The sequence below is a fragment of the Lutra lutra genome, chromosome 6 (genome assembly GCF_902655055.1).
Source record: "Lutra lutra chromosome 6, mLutLut1.2, whole genome shotgun sequence".
Lineage (NCBI taxonomy): Eukaryota > Metazoa > Chordata > Mammalia > Carnivora > Mustelidae > Lutra > Lutra lutra.
The window spans coordinates 102017308-102030536 of NC_062283.1; the positions used below are offsets into that span (position 1 = coordinate 102017308).

General features: G+C 38.6%; 1 protein-coding gene across 1 annotated transcript in view; it reads left to right on the forward strand.

Annotated features, from left to right (window-relative positions):
* The first annotated feature begins 5183 nt into the window (after positions 1 to 5183).
* MEI4 (meiotic double-stranded break formation protein 4) overlaps positions 5184 to 13229 on the forward strand; it is a 237941-nt gene continuing 229895 nt past the window's right edge. The window contains exon 1 of the mRNA XM_047734094.1: positions 5184 to 5285. The gene's annotated coding sequence lies outside the window, so the exon portion shown is untranslated. The remainder of the gene's footprint in view (positions 5286 to 13229) is intronic.

Here is a 13229-nt window from a genome sequence, read left to right on the forward strand (position 1 = left end):
TGTTTTTTTATTTGGAGCTGCTAAAAAATCACCATGCAAGGAAAGTAGAAATTGAAATGATAATAATAGCTATATTATATAAAACAGTGTGTGCTAGTATGCTAGAAACTGAAGTGCTGTGTACGAATTATATCATTTAATATGAGTATAATTATCATCATCTTCACTTTATAGATTAAGAAGTTGAGATCTTAAAAGCCAATCAAATTTACTCTGGGTCACTTGCTACTAAAAGGCAAACTAGTAAACCAAACTAGGCAATCTCAGTTCAGAGCGCCCATGCTCATAATCACTATATTGTACGCCTTCTATCAGTGTTAAAAAAAAGAAAGACAAATTAATCTCAACTGAGGATAAAACAGATGTATTGCTATATAAAACAATATAAGATATGGGCTTTTTCTCAATGGTTTTAATACCTATCTTCCTGAGTCCTTAGGCAGTTTATATATCTTACTGTAGCATCTATGTAGTCAGCTCTACTTCCTCTAGGAGATTTGCTGCTACATTGTCCCCCTTCCCACCCCAGAGTATGTTTTTCTTTTTTTCAAATAATCTTAATGTTCCTTTCTTTAACATTTTATCTGAACTGTTTTACATAGATTAATATTTGTATTATTAATAAAACCAAATAGTGTCGCTTTAAATTTTTCCCATATTAAATCACCTTTGCATTTTTAATGGTTTGACATACCAGCATTTACGTTTGAATATTTCTGCCTAATTCTTATATTTGTTTATTTAAAATTAAAGCTTTAAACATGCATCTTTTCCATAGCACCTATTTTGCCTTAACTTTTTTTGCTAGTGTGTGTCATCTAGTCTTTCAGTAAGTCACAGTAAATCCAATGGTAACAGAGCAGTCTGGACTTCTGCAAACTTTTCTTTCATCTCCACAGAAGGCTTTCTTAATGTGCCTCTAAAGCCCCTTTTCCAATTGGTAACATGCCTCAATGATTTCCAGGATTAGCCCAAGCTTCTTTTTTACCTCATATTTTCATAAAGCATAATTTTTTCCCTAATAGACCTAAAATACTTTCTGTGGTGTCTATAATTCTGGTAGATTAGTCTAATTTGTTTCTTATATCTTTCACCAATTCAGATGGTAAAACTGTGAACACTTTCAGTTAAAAAACAACAACACTGAAATTCACTAAAGTACTGCTCTGAGAAAACAAAAAAGCTAAAAACCGAGTTTATAATCACATAAATTAGGAATCAATATTCATATGAAAAAGAATTATTCACTTTACGCATGGATTTTTGGGGGACATATTTCTTCTAAAAGCCTAACATTCTCTGTAAATTCAAAATGTAAATTTCCTGTAAAATACTTTTTAAAGTTCTTCTTGAATACAAGTATTTAAGTTAAGTAACATATTTTAATTTGGGGAATAATTATTTTTACAGTATGTGACTTTAGGTATGTTAAAGAGATGTAATTCATAGGTGTAAAATTTCTTTCCTCAGATGTATTCTTTTTTTTTTTTAAAGATTTTTTATTTATTTATTTGACAGAGAGAAATCACAAGTAGGCAGAGAGGCAGGCAGAGAGAGAGGAGGAAGCAGGCTCCCTGCTGAGCAGAAAGCCCGATGTGGGGCTCGAACCCAGGACCTGGGATCATGACTTGAGCCGAAGGCAGCGGCTTAACCCACTGAGCCACCCAGGTGCCCCTCCTCAGATGTATTCTTAATCTTTCCACTTCTCTATAATTTTAGACTATAAAATACAAAATCAAGTGCTTTAAAAACATACATCGCTTATTTTTTTTTTCCAGGAATTTGATCTAGTTTAATGGTCTTAAACATTTGGAAACTTTTATGGATTATGCTCTTCCTTGAAGCAGATACCAACCATTCTGACAAAGGTTGGGAAATGTTATAAGATGTTATCTAGACTATGCTAATAATTATATAAATGACAGTATAAATTATTTTTTGTGTTAACAGCATTTGAATTATTGATGATAATGATAGGAAGGATTCTGTAGTATAATGTTAATTCTAATGACCATGAGATCAAAATTTGATGAAAATTATGTTAGGGTATTAGATGAATTTGAGAAAAATATAGGCCATAGAATATTGAGTTGTGACAAATATGGAAATGAAATTAAAGCAGTTATTAAAGGTAACAGCTAGAAGTCTAACCAAGAGACATGGCTCCAAAAAGTCTGATGAATGGTTAAAAGACATGAAAGATGTGTAGAATTAGCGGTCCCAGATACTGCTAAGAATGTTAAGACATTAGTGGACAGAATGCTCTGATCCAGGACTAGAATTAAAGGCACCTGCTAAAGAGGGACCTGGCTGGCTTCCCAGTTGTGCTAGAGTGGAAGGATTAAGTTTACTCACTTTGGAGTAAGATGTGTAGGAGTCCTAGCTACTCATGTACAAGCTGAATGTCCTTGGATGAATAACCAATTTAAATTTCAGTTTTCTCATTTAAAATAAGGATTAAAAACAGTACTTGGCCATATGGATTTTGTGAGGATTAATTCAGAGATAGCCCATGATTACCTGGCATAGCAGGGATGTTCAGTTTGCTCTTTATATTGTCTTAGTGGTAAAATTTGGTTCCCTTACCACACAGCAAGATCATTGGGGAAAAGGGCTTTTTTATACTTTGAACCTAACATAAATGTTTCTTGAACTACTGAATTGAAACGCAGAGGTAATAATTTTCTCCTGTGTAACTAAATGGGTGTTGGCCTAGGGATTATTGATGTTTCTATTTCTTAATAGAAAAGCTTACTACTATTTCCATAATTTTCCATAATTCCATAACAATAACGTTTTCTAACAAAAGCTTTTTAAAGATATACTTTACATTCTTATTTGAAATTTTTAGATACTCTGCTCTTTATGGTTAAGGTAGCTGTTTAAAATTAATATTGTTTCTTTGATACATTTTTTAAAGATTTATTCATTTATTTTAGAGAGAGAGAGATCGAGAGCATGAGCATGATGGGAGTGGCAGAGGGAGAGGGAGAGGGAGAGAGAAACTTGAGCAGATTCTGCATTGAGTGCAGAGCCTGATTCGGGGCTTGATCTCAGGACCCTGAGATCACTACCCAAGCTGAAACCAAGGGTCCATGGCTCAACTGACTATGTCACTCAGGCACCCCTCTTGATTACATTGTTTACTTTTACTTCATCCATTTTACTTATTTTAGGTTAATGTTGAATTAGCTAATAATAACTTAGTATTCTCCATCTAAGGTTTTATATTTTGCACAGAGGTAAACAATTTTCTTTTATGTTTTTATATGGATCCTAAACATTTCTACATAGTTACCATAATACTTCCTCTACTATATATGGATTGGCATTTAATGAATTTGCTTTACTGAATAAAAAAAAACTGTTATGTGAGTCAAACATAATTTTTTAAGATATTCTTTTCTGCCTGTTTACTCAAGCCTCCTTCAAATATTCTGCATTTACATGCAGTGAACAAAGGAAGAGATAAGAGAGCTTAGGTGCATCATGCACATTTTCACCTTACTACCCTTCTTTATAAACTCTTTTAGAAAAGTTGTTTGAGCCATGGCACACATAGCTGAATCACAACATTTTTAGAAAAGTAGTTTCAAAAGGCACAAATTAAATGTTTTAAGATATTGGGAACCCATTAATATTTTCATTCAACAAACATGTACTGATTACTTATTACATATTCCACTAGGAATGAGTAATACAAAAACTAGCATGAAAACTTGTACAATTTTCATGAAAGTTATTTTCCATTATACACTTTTGTAAATCTGTAACCATTCCGTCTTCAGAAGATCAAAGAAAATTGTAAATATACTCAGGTTAATAAGTATCTATGTACAAGTTAATGAGAAAGGATACACTTTTGTTAAAACTGACTGCAGTTTTCCAATAGGATTTCAGTGATTGCACTGTATTTTGATGGTTTGTTTACCCAGTTGTTTTAATTACCAGACTACACTTGTAAAGGGCAATAATCATGCCTCACTCAGTGCCTGGCACAAGATAGGAGCTCAGTCCAATTTGCATAATGAGTGAATGAGTGGAATTGAAGAGCATTTCACATATGCAGTACATAAGGCAACTTTGCAACATTTCCCCTATTTGACTCTTGATTATCTCTGTGATAGATGAACTATGACTGGATTTTACATTTCTCTAATAGGAACTGCAAATACAGTAAACCATTAATCTAGTGTTCATTAATTTGGAGTTCAAGATAATTCCGTCTGGGCTTACCTGAAATTTACCTCTGCGGTATTAATGAAGACTGATACCTTAAACAAATTACAGTAGACTTAAAATCACTGACTCTTTCTAAGGGGCAGATGGTTAGAACAGTGATGCTCTAAAGAAATGTACAATAACTGACTGCATGCAAATGGGTGTCTTCATCAAGAAAGTTCAGCCATTTAGTAAAATAAACTGAACAGACCTCCGCTAGAAATGATCGATAACTGATTCTAGAAATACATGTTGAAACTTCTACCTAATGGCAACCACGCACTGTGTGTAATACTAAAGAACACCCCAAGGAATGTGTCCTCAGGCTGCTTAGAAGCCAGCTGGGAATGTAAAATGCCAACGAATTTAGAACGAGGCAAGGTATACATGATTTAAGAATAGAGATGAAAACTACAACGTGAAAGGTAAAAAGTGAGCAAATCCACTCTATAATAATCATAATTTCTTGTAAACACAGAAATTTAATTTCCCCTCTGGAAAAAGAACAATTGTTTTGGAGCTCCGCTTTTCCTCAGTTCTCCGAGTTCTCCCCTCCCCCAAGGGAATCACTGCATATATCTCTCTCTCCACGACGAGTCAAGGCGAGCATTCCTTCCTCCTCAAGGCCTCCGTTTCTCTTTCCGGCTGGCCAACCCGAGGGGGCGCACTTCTTCGGAAAGCGACGGCGTGTTTCCTTCCCTTCGCAGAGCCGTCGTGGAAGAACTCGGCGACGCCTGGCCGAGCCGCCTCGGCGTGAGTTCTCACCCACTCCCTCGGTGGGGTCCAGAGCCGCCTCTTGGGAACAAGCGGCCCACGGGGCGACGGGGCGACGGGCCGAGCGGGCCGCGGGGCCTTCTGGGGCTTGTGGTCTCTGGCCCCGCCCCTGCCCAGTTGCCCCGAGAGTAGAAGGCAGGGCGAACTGGGCAGCGTTCCACGCTACGGGTCGGACGCCTGGCCGCGTGGCAGGCACTCGGGCTTCCCGGGCTTCAGCCCTTGCGCTTCCTTGCCGGCCTGCACTGGCTCCTCACGGAGGGCGCCCTCCCTCCTCTGCAGGAGCCCCGAAGGTAGGTGAGGAAGCGCACTGCTCGCTTGCCCTTGTCCAGCCTTGAGGGGCTCGCCCTACGCATGGGGTCGCCCGGCACCGCCCTGCCTTTTCAATGGCCCGGGGGTCGGACCTACGTTCATGCGACTGGCAGCGCCCTGTCTAGTCCCGCACACTGTTGGGGTTTCCCCTCACCTACTTACGCGGATCGGGCCTGCCATGGAGCTTCCGGGGTCACCGGAGCACTGGCGCAGAAAGTTATGGGTGTCTGTGGTGTGTTCCACGCCTCTGAGCATGTTTAAGCCTAGCTTGACCACCAAAGTGGTTCCTGAGGTTTTGAGGAGGAGAAGGCGGACCTGTGTTTTGAAACCCTTACTGGGGTTGGCAAATCCGTTCCCTGAGTAGATCTTTAAATGATCACCTACTGTATTGGAGGGACTGTATGAAGTGCTGTAGGTCTCAAAGATGGGACATACATGACTTCCTCATTCAAGGACCTCACGGACTTGTGCTAGGGATGGATATGTACATGCCCAAGAAACATTCAAGAAAAGGGTGAACTTGCATTAGAAGGGTCAGGCAAAATGCTGTGGGACAGAGAAGCTTCATGGAGGTGGGATAAGTATCAGATATTTGGAAAATAGGGGAAGAAGTTGGGAATTCATTACAGAGGAAGGGGTTAGTAAGAGTAGAGGCAAGAAGCCAGGCATGCATGGAGAAAACAGAATGTTTCAGAATGGCTAGAGTGTTTGAAGTGGCAGGAAATAAGACGGGAGAAGTAGCTGGGACTGAATTATGAAAGGCTTCAAGTAGCTTGGTAGTCTGGAATTGAGGAAACATGTTTTTGCACTTGAATTCCATCAGGAGCCGTATATTATAAAGAAATGTACTGTTGCTTAATATTCATAAAATGCTTATGATGTTGAAAGAATACATAATAACATGGGCTCTGTTCATGAGCAGGACATATTTTTCAATAGTGGTGTTTTTGTCAAATTAATTACACACACACGGATCACTTTCTTGGGCTTGTTTGTGTTGCCTTTTTCCTATTTAAAATCTAGAGAATTTACAGCGTATCATGAGGCTGCAATGAGATTCAGTTCCTTGGCAGAGATTTGTGATTTGCTATCCACTCTTCCACTTGTTTTTATTTTGGAAGACTTACTGCTTTAGAAGGGTTTTAGATCAAGGGCGATAAAAAGCATGTATAATTTGGAACATGTATAATCTGGATGACGTTTTTTTCATGAATGATGGAGGGAATACCAGTATTTGGAGCCAGCTTTCCCAAACCAGTATTTTGGAGGCTTTGTTAAAGATTAGAAAATGCTATCTTAACTATGTTTTAGCATATCTAAAGATGTTAGTAGTCTACTGGATATTGTGGTGAAGTTCAGAGAGAATATTCTAGTTATTTCATGGGACATGTTTATGTCACATATGCATTAAACTACTTGAAAAAGATACTTGAAGTTGAAGGTCATGAGTCACACTTTAATAGAGCCAGTTAAATTAGGCCAGGTCATTTTGGAGATTTATTGAGGGAAATGTAGGACTGCACTGTGAAGAAGTGTTGGAAGGAGTGAAGAGATCAGTCAGAAGGTTGATGCAGTAATAAAGACAAGAGGTATTAATGGTTTGAGGAAAACATAGACACAGCTTTAGATTCTATTATAGAATTGACAGCAAATTATATAGAAGGATAATTGGGAGAGTCGTGCCCTTAAGTCAGAGAGTAAAGTGTTTTAGGAATAGAGGAGTGGCCATTAGGGTCATATTAGTGATCTGATGCTGCAGAGAAATAGAATGAGGATTTGCAAATAATAAGGTTTGGCAATTATGATGTCATTTGTGACCTTGGTAAGAATAGCTAGGTTGAGTGGGGGTGATTAGAGAAGGTTTTTTTTTTTTTCTTTTCTTTTTTTTAAAGCTGGGAGCAACTTGAGTGTGGTTGTATGTTGAGAGATAAAAGTCAGTACAGAAGAAGAGATTGTAAGAGCAGAGAGATGGTTGGTACAGAAGATTAAGAGTTGGTATGCAATTAGTGCATATTCTTAGAATATTGTGTATGGTATATAAGCACAAGAAGATGTTGGCTTTTATCTATTTATTTATTTATTTATTTATTTTTGAGGAACATCACAGAATAACCAGAGCTTTCTTATATGCTTCCAGAGTACCTAGGATCCAGCTTGCTTACCTATCCATTCATTCGTTAGATCAGTCATCTGATATTTTTTCAGCACTTACCATGTGTTAGCTGTAGGGATTCCTGCTCTGAGCAGACAGATAATGAGCTCAATGGAGCTTGTTTGTCATTGAGGGACATAGACAGCAAACAACTAATTAAAGAAGGAATTATCCAGTTGCATTTGTGGTAACTGATGTGAAACAAGAGTATGGCATGTTAAAAGCATATGTATTCAGGGGAGTTGACATGGTCCAAGGAAGGCATTTTCAAGGCCAGAATGGCTAAGCTGGTATTAAGAGATCTCTCTGGTTTCTGAGTCAGCCTTCCCTTCCCCATGCTGCCTCTCAGTTTCCATCTCATTCTTGGTGCTCTGTTCACTGGGTTGGGCTCAGTCTCCCCTCTCATGAGCACTTGATGTGTATTTCATCAGCGGATCAGTGGGGTGGCAAAACTTTCAGGAACCAAGACTTGGCGAGGTTCTTTCTCAGTCCAGTTACTGCTGCATTGTAGTGACTAAATATGCTCCAAATGTCCATTTAATTTTTTTTATGCTATGTTGATCACCATTAGGGAAAGAAAAGGGTTTTGGAAATGGCAAATCGATGGTCAGCCACAGCCACCACTGACTTAGCCTCTTAACATCCTTTGGAGGAACCAGAGCCCGCACAGATCCTGTCACTTCTTATTAGGAATTTTTGGTAACAGCCAATGAAAGTTAGGTTTTGTTTTCTTTCATTTAAAATTTTAATGTTCTCTGGGACAAGTGATGAGGAAAAAGCATCCACTCATGTTTCTGTCTGTAGGGAAGTGAAGGTACTGTTGCTGCTCTGATTTTGCATTTATATAGCATTTGAACGTTAGCTAAGTGCTTTTACCATCAATTTTTTTGTTCAGTTTAAAAGACAGCCTAAAGTCACCCCTGACAAAATTTGTTCAGTGTTATTCAGAGAAAAGGATCGTTTGTAAAAATGGGCCTTCTATAATGTGGAAAAACTCTGATCCATCAAAAGACTAGATATAATGTAAGGCAATGTGTCGGTAGAAGACATTAGCCACTTGTTACCTTTCTTCACAATGAAAGATGAAAAATAAACAACAAAAACAAAACTTCATAGAAATATAACCCTGCAAGGAGCCAACGCTCTCATGATTTGGTTTGTACAGTATTCAGAGATGTTTTATGAGCGACAATATGTGTCCTTATATCTACGTCCTTAAAGCATTAGGTTTTATTTAGAGCAACTGTTGGCAAACTTTTCTGTATTGAGCCAGATAGTAAATATTTCAGACTTTTCAAGGCCATGCTGTTTCTGTGGCAACGACACAACTCTGAAGCTATAGCACTTAAGAAGCAGTAGACAATACATAAGAGAATGGCTGTGTCTATTTCAATAAAATGTTGTTTATACAAGCAACAACCCCCCCCCCCCCGCCCAGTTTTGCCTGTGGGCCATTATTTGGCAACCTCTGATCTATGGCACTTCTGAGATTCTTTTACTGATGAGGGGTGTTATAGATTAGAGTGACTGATATTTAGCTCAACTCTCTGTGAAGGCAGCAATGGACTTGTCTTGTTGACTGTTGTGTCCCTATGTCTAGCACAGTGCCTGACAGAAAGGAGATAATTAAACTTACCTGTTGAATAAAGGAACGAGTAGCAAGGCCATCTGATGGAAAATTGCCTAAGTGTTGGTCGGTGATTCTGTACTCAGATTTTCAGCCTATATAATATGTTTTCTATGGTATTACAATTTTGGGTACAGCATATATGTTGCAGTTGAGTGCTTAGTTCAGAGAACTAATCCAAGGGGATACATGAAGAATGAAAAAAGAGCCAGCGACACAAAATGATAGTAAAGAACAATAGGTCTATGAGGCTCCACCAATAAAGATTCATACTACACCCTTTGGAAGAGACCTGAGAAAGAGAATATATTTCAACCTCTTAACCCAGGCTAGGGCTTTTCTTGTTTGCCCTGTTTTGTGTGCCTTGCTAGCATTTGTGCTAGATGTTCTCCTTTGGTTCTCCAGATTTGTCCACTCCTCTGTCCTTCAGGTCCCTACCAGCCCCTGCTCCCTCCACAGTCTTAACAGTGATCCTGTAGGATGAAAAGTCAGAGTCCCTGTCAGATGGTGCTCTCTCTCCCAGTTCTGGCGACTGCTTCCTCCTCTCATACTTTTAAGGTCTAGAGGAAATGAAGGATGGCCTTTCCCTTTTCTGTTGTCGCTGGCCCCAGGACATTGTTACCCCCTTAAATTGCCCACACTTTTAGAAACAGTCTTTTTATTAAATTGTCCTCATGCTACCCAAATTGTGGTACCCTTAGCTTTCTGCCTGGACCCTGATGGATATAGTATTCCCACCAGTTTGTCAAAGGCACCTATTGTATGTCTGGAGCCATACAGAGCTCATTTGGGATAGTTTTGTGATTACTTGCTTTCCTGTGAGTCCCATCCCTGCATTTCTTGCCAGCACTGAGATGAGCTTTCTGCCTGGACCCTGATGGGTATAGTATTCCCATCACTTTTTCAAAGGCACCTATTGTATGTCACTTAAGTCCCCCCAAGTCAGTGACTGTGGGTTCTATTTCTTATCATTAGAGAATCTCAGGGTGAAAGGGTGAAAGTGGTCCAGGAAGGTGATCCATTTAACTTTTCTGGTCAGAGTTTGGGTCCAGTCTGCCCCATCCATATCAGAGATTATTTGTACCTGAGCACCTTCCACATAAGGGAATTCATTACTCCTAATGTTCTCTCACACATCTTTAGACACATCGGACTGATAGAATATGTATACACAACTTCCATCCACTGACCTTGTTTTCTTCCTTGAGGTTTCATGGAATACATCCAACTTACGTTTCATTCCTCTGTTCTTCAGACAGCACGTTTTTTAGTTCCTTTACTATCTCCGTTTACAAGCAGAGTGCCTAGAACAGAAGCTCTTTTTCCATGTGTTGTCTGATCATGCCCAGTTAAGCATGAGCATGATAACTTTCCCTGGAAGGTTTGCTACCTCCAGTGAATAGAAGGATCAATAGGTCCTCTTTCCTTGCTTTGGAGCTGTAAAAGGGAACGTGATTTGACTCCACTTCCCTCCTCTGCCGATTTCAGTGTTACATGCCATAGGCACAGCTGTCTTTGACAATGGCTTAGTTTTCTCCCGTTACCGAGTTGATCTATATTTAAAGGCTGTCTATCAAGGGAGTAAAGTAATTTACAAATTGTAGATCTCTAGAGGGCTATGTCTACTATCCAATTTTCTTTTGCTTTTCTTCAAATGTCAAAAGTACACTGATCATCCTTTAATTTCTTTAGGGGCCATGGTTTAAAGTATTTTGCTGAACTTTTTATTTAGGTTTCAAATCTGAAAAGCATATATCAGCAGACTCACAGATTCTTTCACATTTTGTTCCTTTTTTTAAAAGTTTTTCTGACATTCACTCTCTCTTATGCCCATTACTGTATCTCTTGCTCTTGCTTTTGGGCAATATAACAAAATATATTGAAATGCAATATTTTTTGGTTAATAATCAAACTAACTTTAAAGAAATGTTCTGAAGTAGGTTTTTAAGTATATTTTACATGCAAGTCAATTTTTATAATGAAAGTCCTATTTATTTTTTAACAAGCCTCCAAAATATGGTCAGCTTCTTTAATTCTTCCTTCTGATTTATTCAGTGAGTTCATTCCCCATTTCATTTTTGATTAGATTGGTTTCACCATGGCAGAACTCAGGAAAATAAATCCTCTTGTATTTAATGTGTGCTTTAGTTTAATCTGGATGAATAGAAAAATGAAAACAATCCATTAGAAAGTACTGTTGATTGTTAGCAAGATGCGACTTTCTTAATCTTTAATATAATTGTTTGGAAATATATTGCAGAGGCTGCTTACTGATTGCTTCTTTTCCCATGCCTTCCTTCTGTTTTCATGACTGTTTCTTAAAAGGTTAAAAAACAAAACATACTTGTGATTCTTTTCAAATTCCTCAAATGGGTTTTACAATAGTAGATTGTTTATGATCCATTTCTTTTTATCTCTTGGAACAATGGTAGGAGAAAGCTACTTTCTCTTCTGATCTATTTGTGTACTTTGTCTAAAGTTCTATTATTCATGCATTAGCTTGTATTTTATTTATTTTCTTATTTGTCTGCCTCCTCCAGTAGAAGAAAGGCTCCTGAGGGAAGGGGCATACTTATCTCGAATGCCTGGCACAACCAGTAAATGGTGGTGAACGTTTGTTGGCAGAATATAAATTGATCATGACCAGTCTGCCATTTTACAACAGGGAACAAAACACTTATGTAGTTCTCAAGAAGTTGCTGCTTCCTAAAAAATTATTTCTCTTATAAACATGACTCTTAAATAGTCCATTTTTATAAAGATTGTTTTGTCTTTTAATTAAAAAAATCACCCACTGTCCACCATCCATTTATTTGATAATTATTAAGCATTATTTCAGATATATAATGAATAGATTTAAAAAGTTACATGTATTTCCAATAAGCTGTCTTCATAAAAATCAATTTCCCAAAACCAAAATTGTGTACTTCAAATGCTGCATTCATGCAAGTAACTATAGCATAACTGAGGATTGGAAATGAGGGAACCATTTCAGTTCAAAGACCCCGCAGTACATTTCATACTAGATTGCTGATGGTAAATAATAGACAAATTCCCAGTTTCCCAGTATATTCCAAAAATATGAATCATGTGTAAAATCACTGAGAAAGGCATTGATTCAAAGTACATAGCAGGAAGCTGGCTTCTTTAATTATTAGTGTGCTTACTTCATTTCAATCACTCATTGATAAAAAGCTGAGAATCACTATAGAATTAAAGACACCACTTCAGAGGTCGTGTAGTCTGAGTAAATGTGTCATCAGCATTGTTTTGTACATTTTGTACTTTCCAAGTCATTTGTGACTAGGCTCCATTCTTCACTGACCTAATAGTGGAATTGTATTGGCGTCTTCCCTCACTCTCTCTCCCTCTCCAGTCTGGCAGCAAGCTGTGGCATTCCACAAACATCTTTCAGAGCCTCTCATCTTATGTGTGCTCACTTTCAGTGCCCTGGCCTCATTCACCTTCCAGCCCTTTTTTAGTGTTTGGTGCAAATAATTCTGAGCTCCTTCCTACCCAGGACAGCCTTCCTTCTAAGACCCCCACTGGGATCATTTCACTCATCCACTCAGAAGACCACAGCTATTTCTGTCTGGCCAGTCAGCACTTCTGGCTGACTCTCAAGATCTCAACTTCCCAATCTTACATTATTTCCCTTTATTTCCTAAAATACCTTATTCTTTAGTCAAGGAGTTCTGGTCTTCTCCCACAAATTCATTTGTCATTTCCTGCTGTCTGCTCGTACTGTTCACTCCATCTGAGGTGCTCTTGTGCCCCCTTTGCCTCTCTGAATTCTAGGCATCCTTCAGATCTTCCAGGCCTGCTCCTGGGGTCCTTCCTCCTCCTGTTCATGTTGGCCCATATGTGTCTCTTCTCTGAGCTTTTAATAGATTGACAGACCTGTGGAATTACAGGCTTAGGAAACAGTGGGTCTGGGATCAAATCATGGCCACATACAGTCTCAAGTAGACCAAGCATTGCATTGAGTGTTTATTGTGTACCTGATAGAGTTCATAGGGGTCATGTGCCTTAACTAATTTCATCTCCTCAGTAACCTTATTAAGTACTATCTTGATTCCCATTTTACAGATGAGCAAACTGAGACACAGAGAGTTTGAGCAACCTGTCTAAAGTCACTCAGCTAGT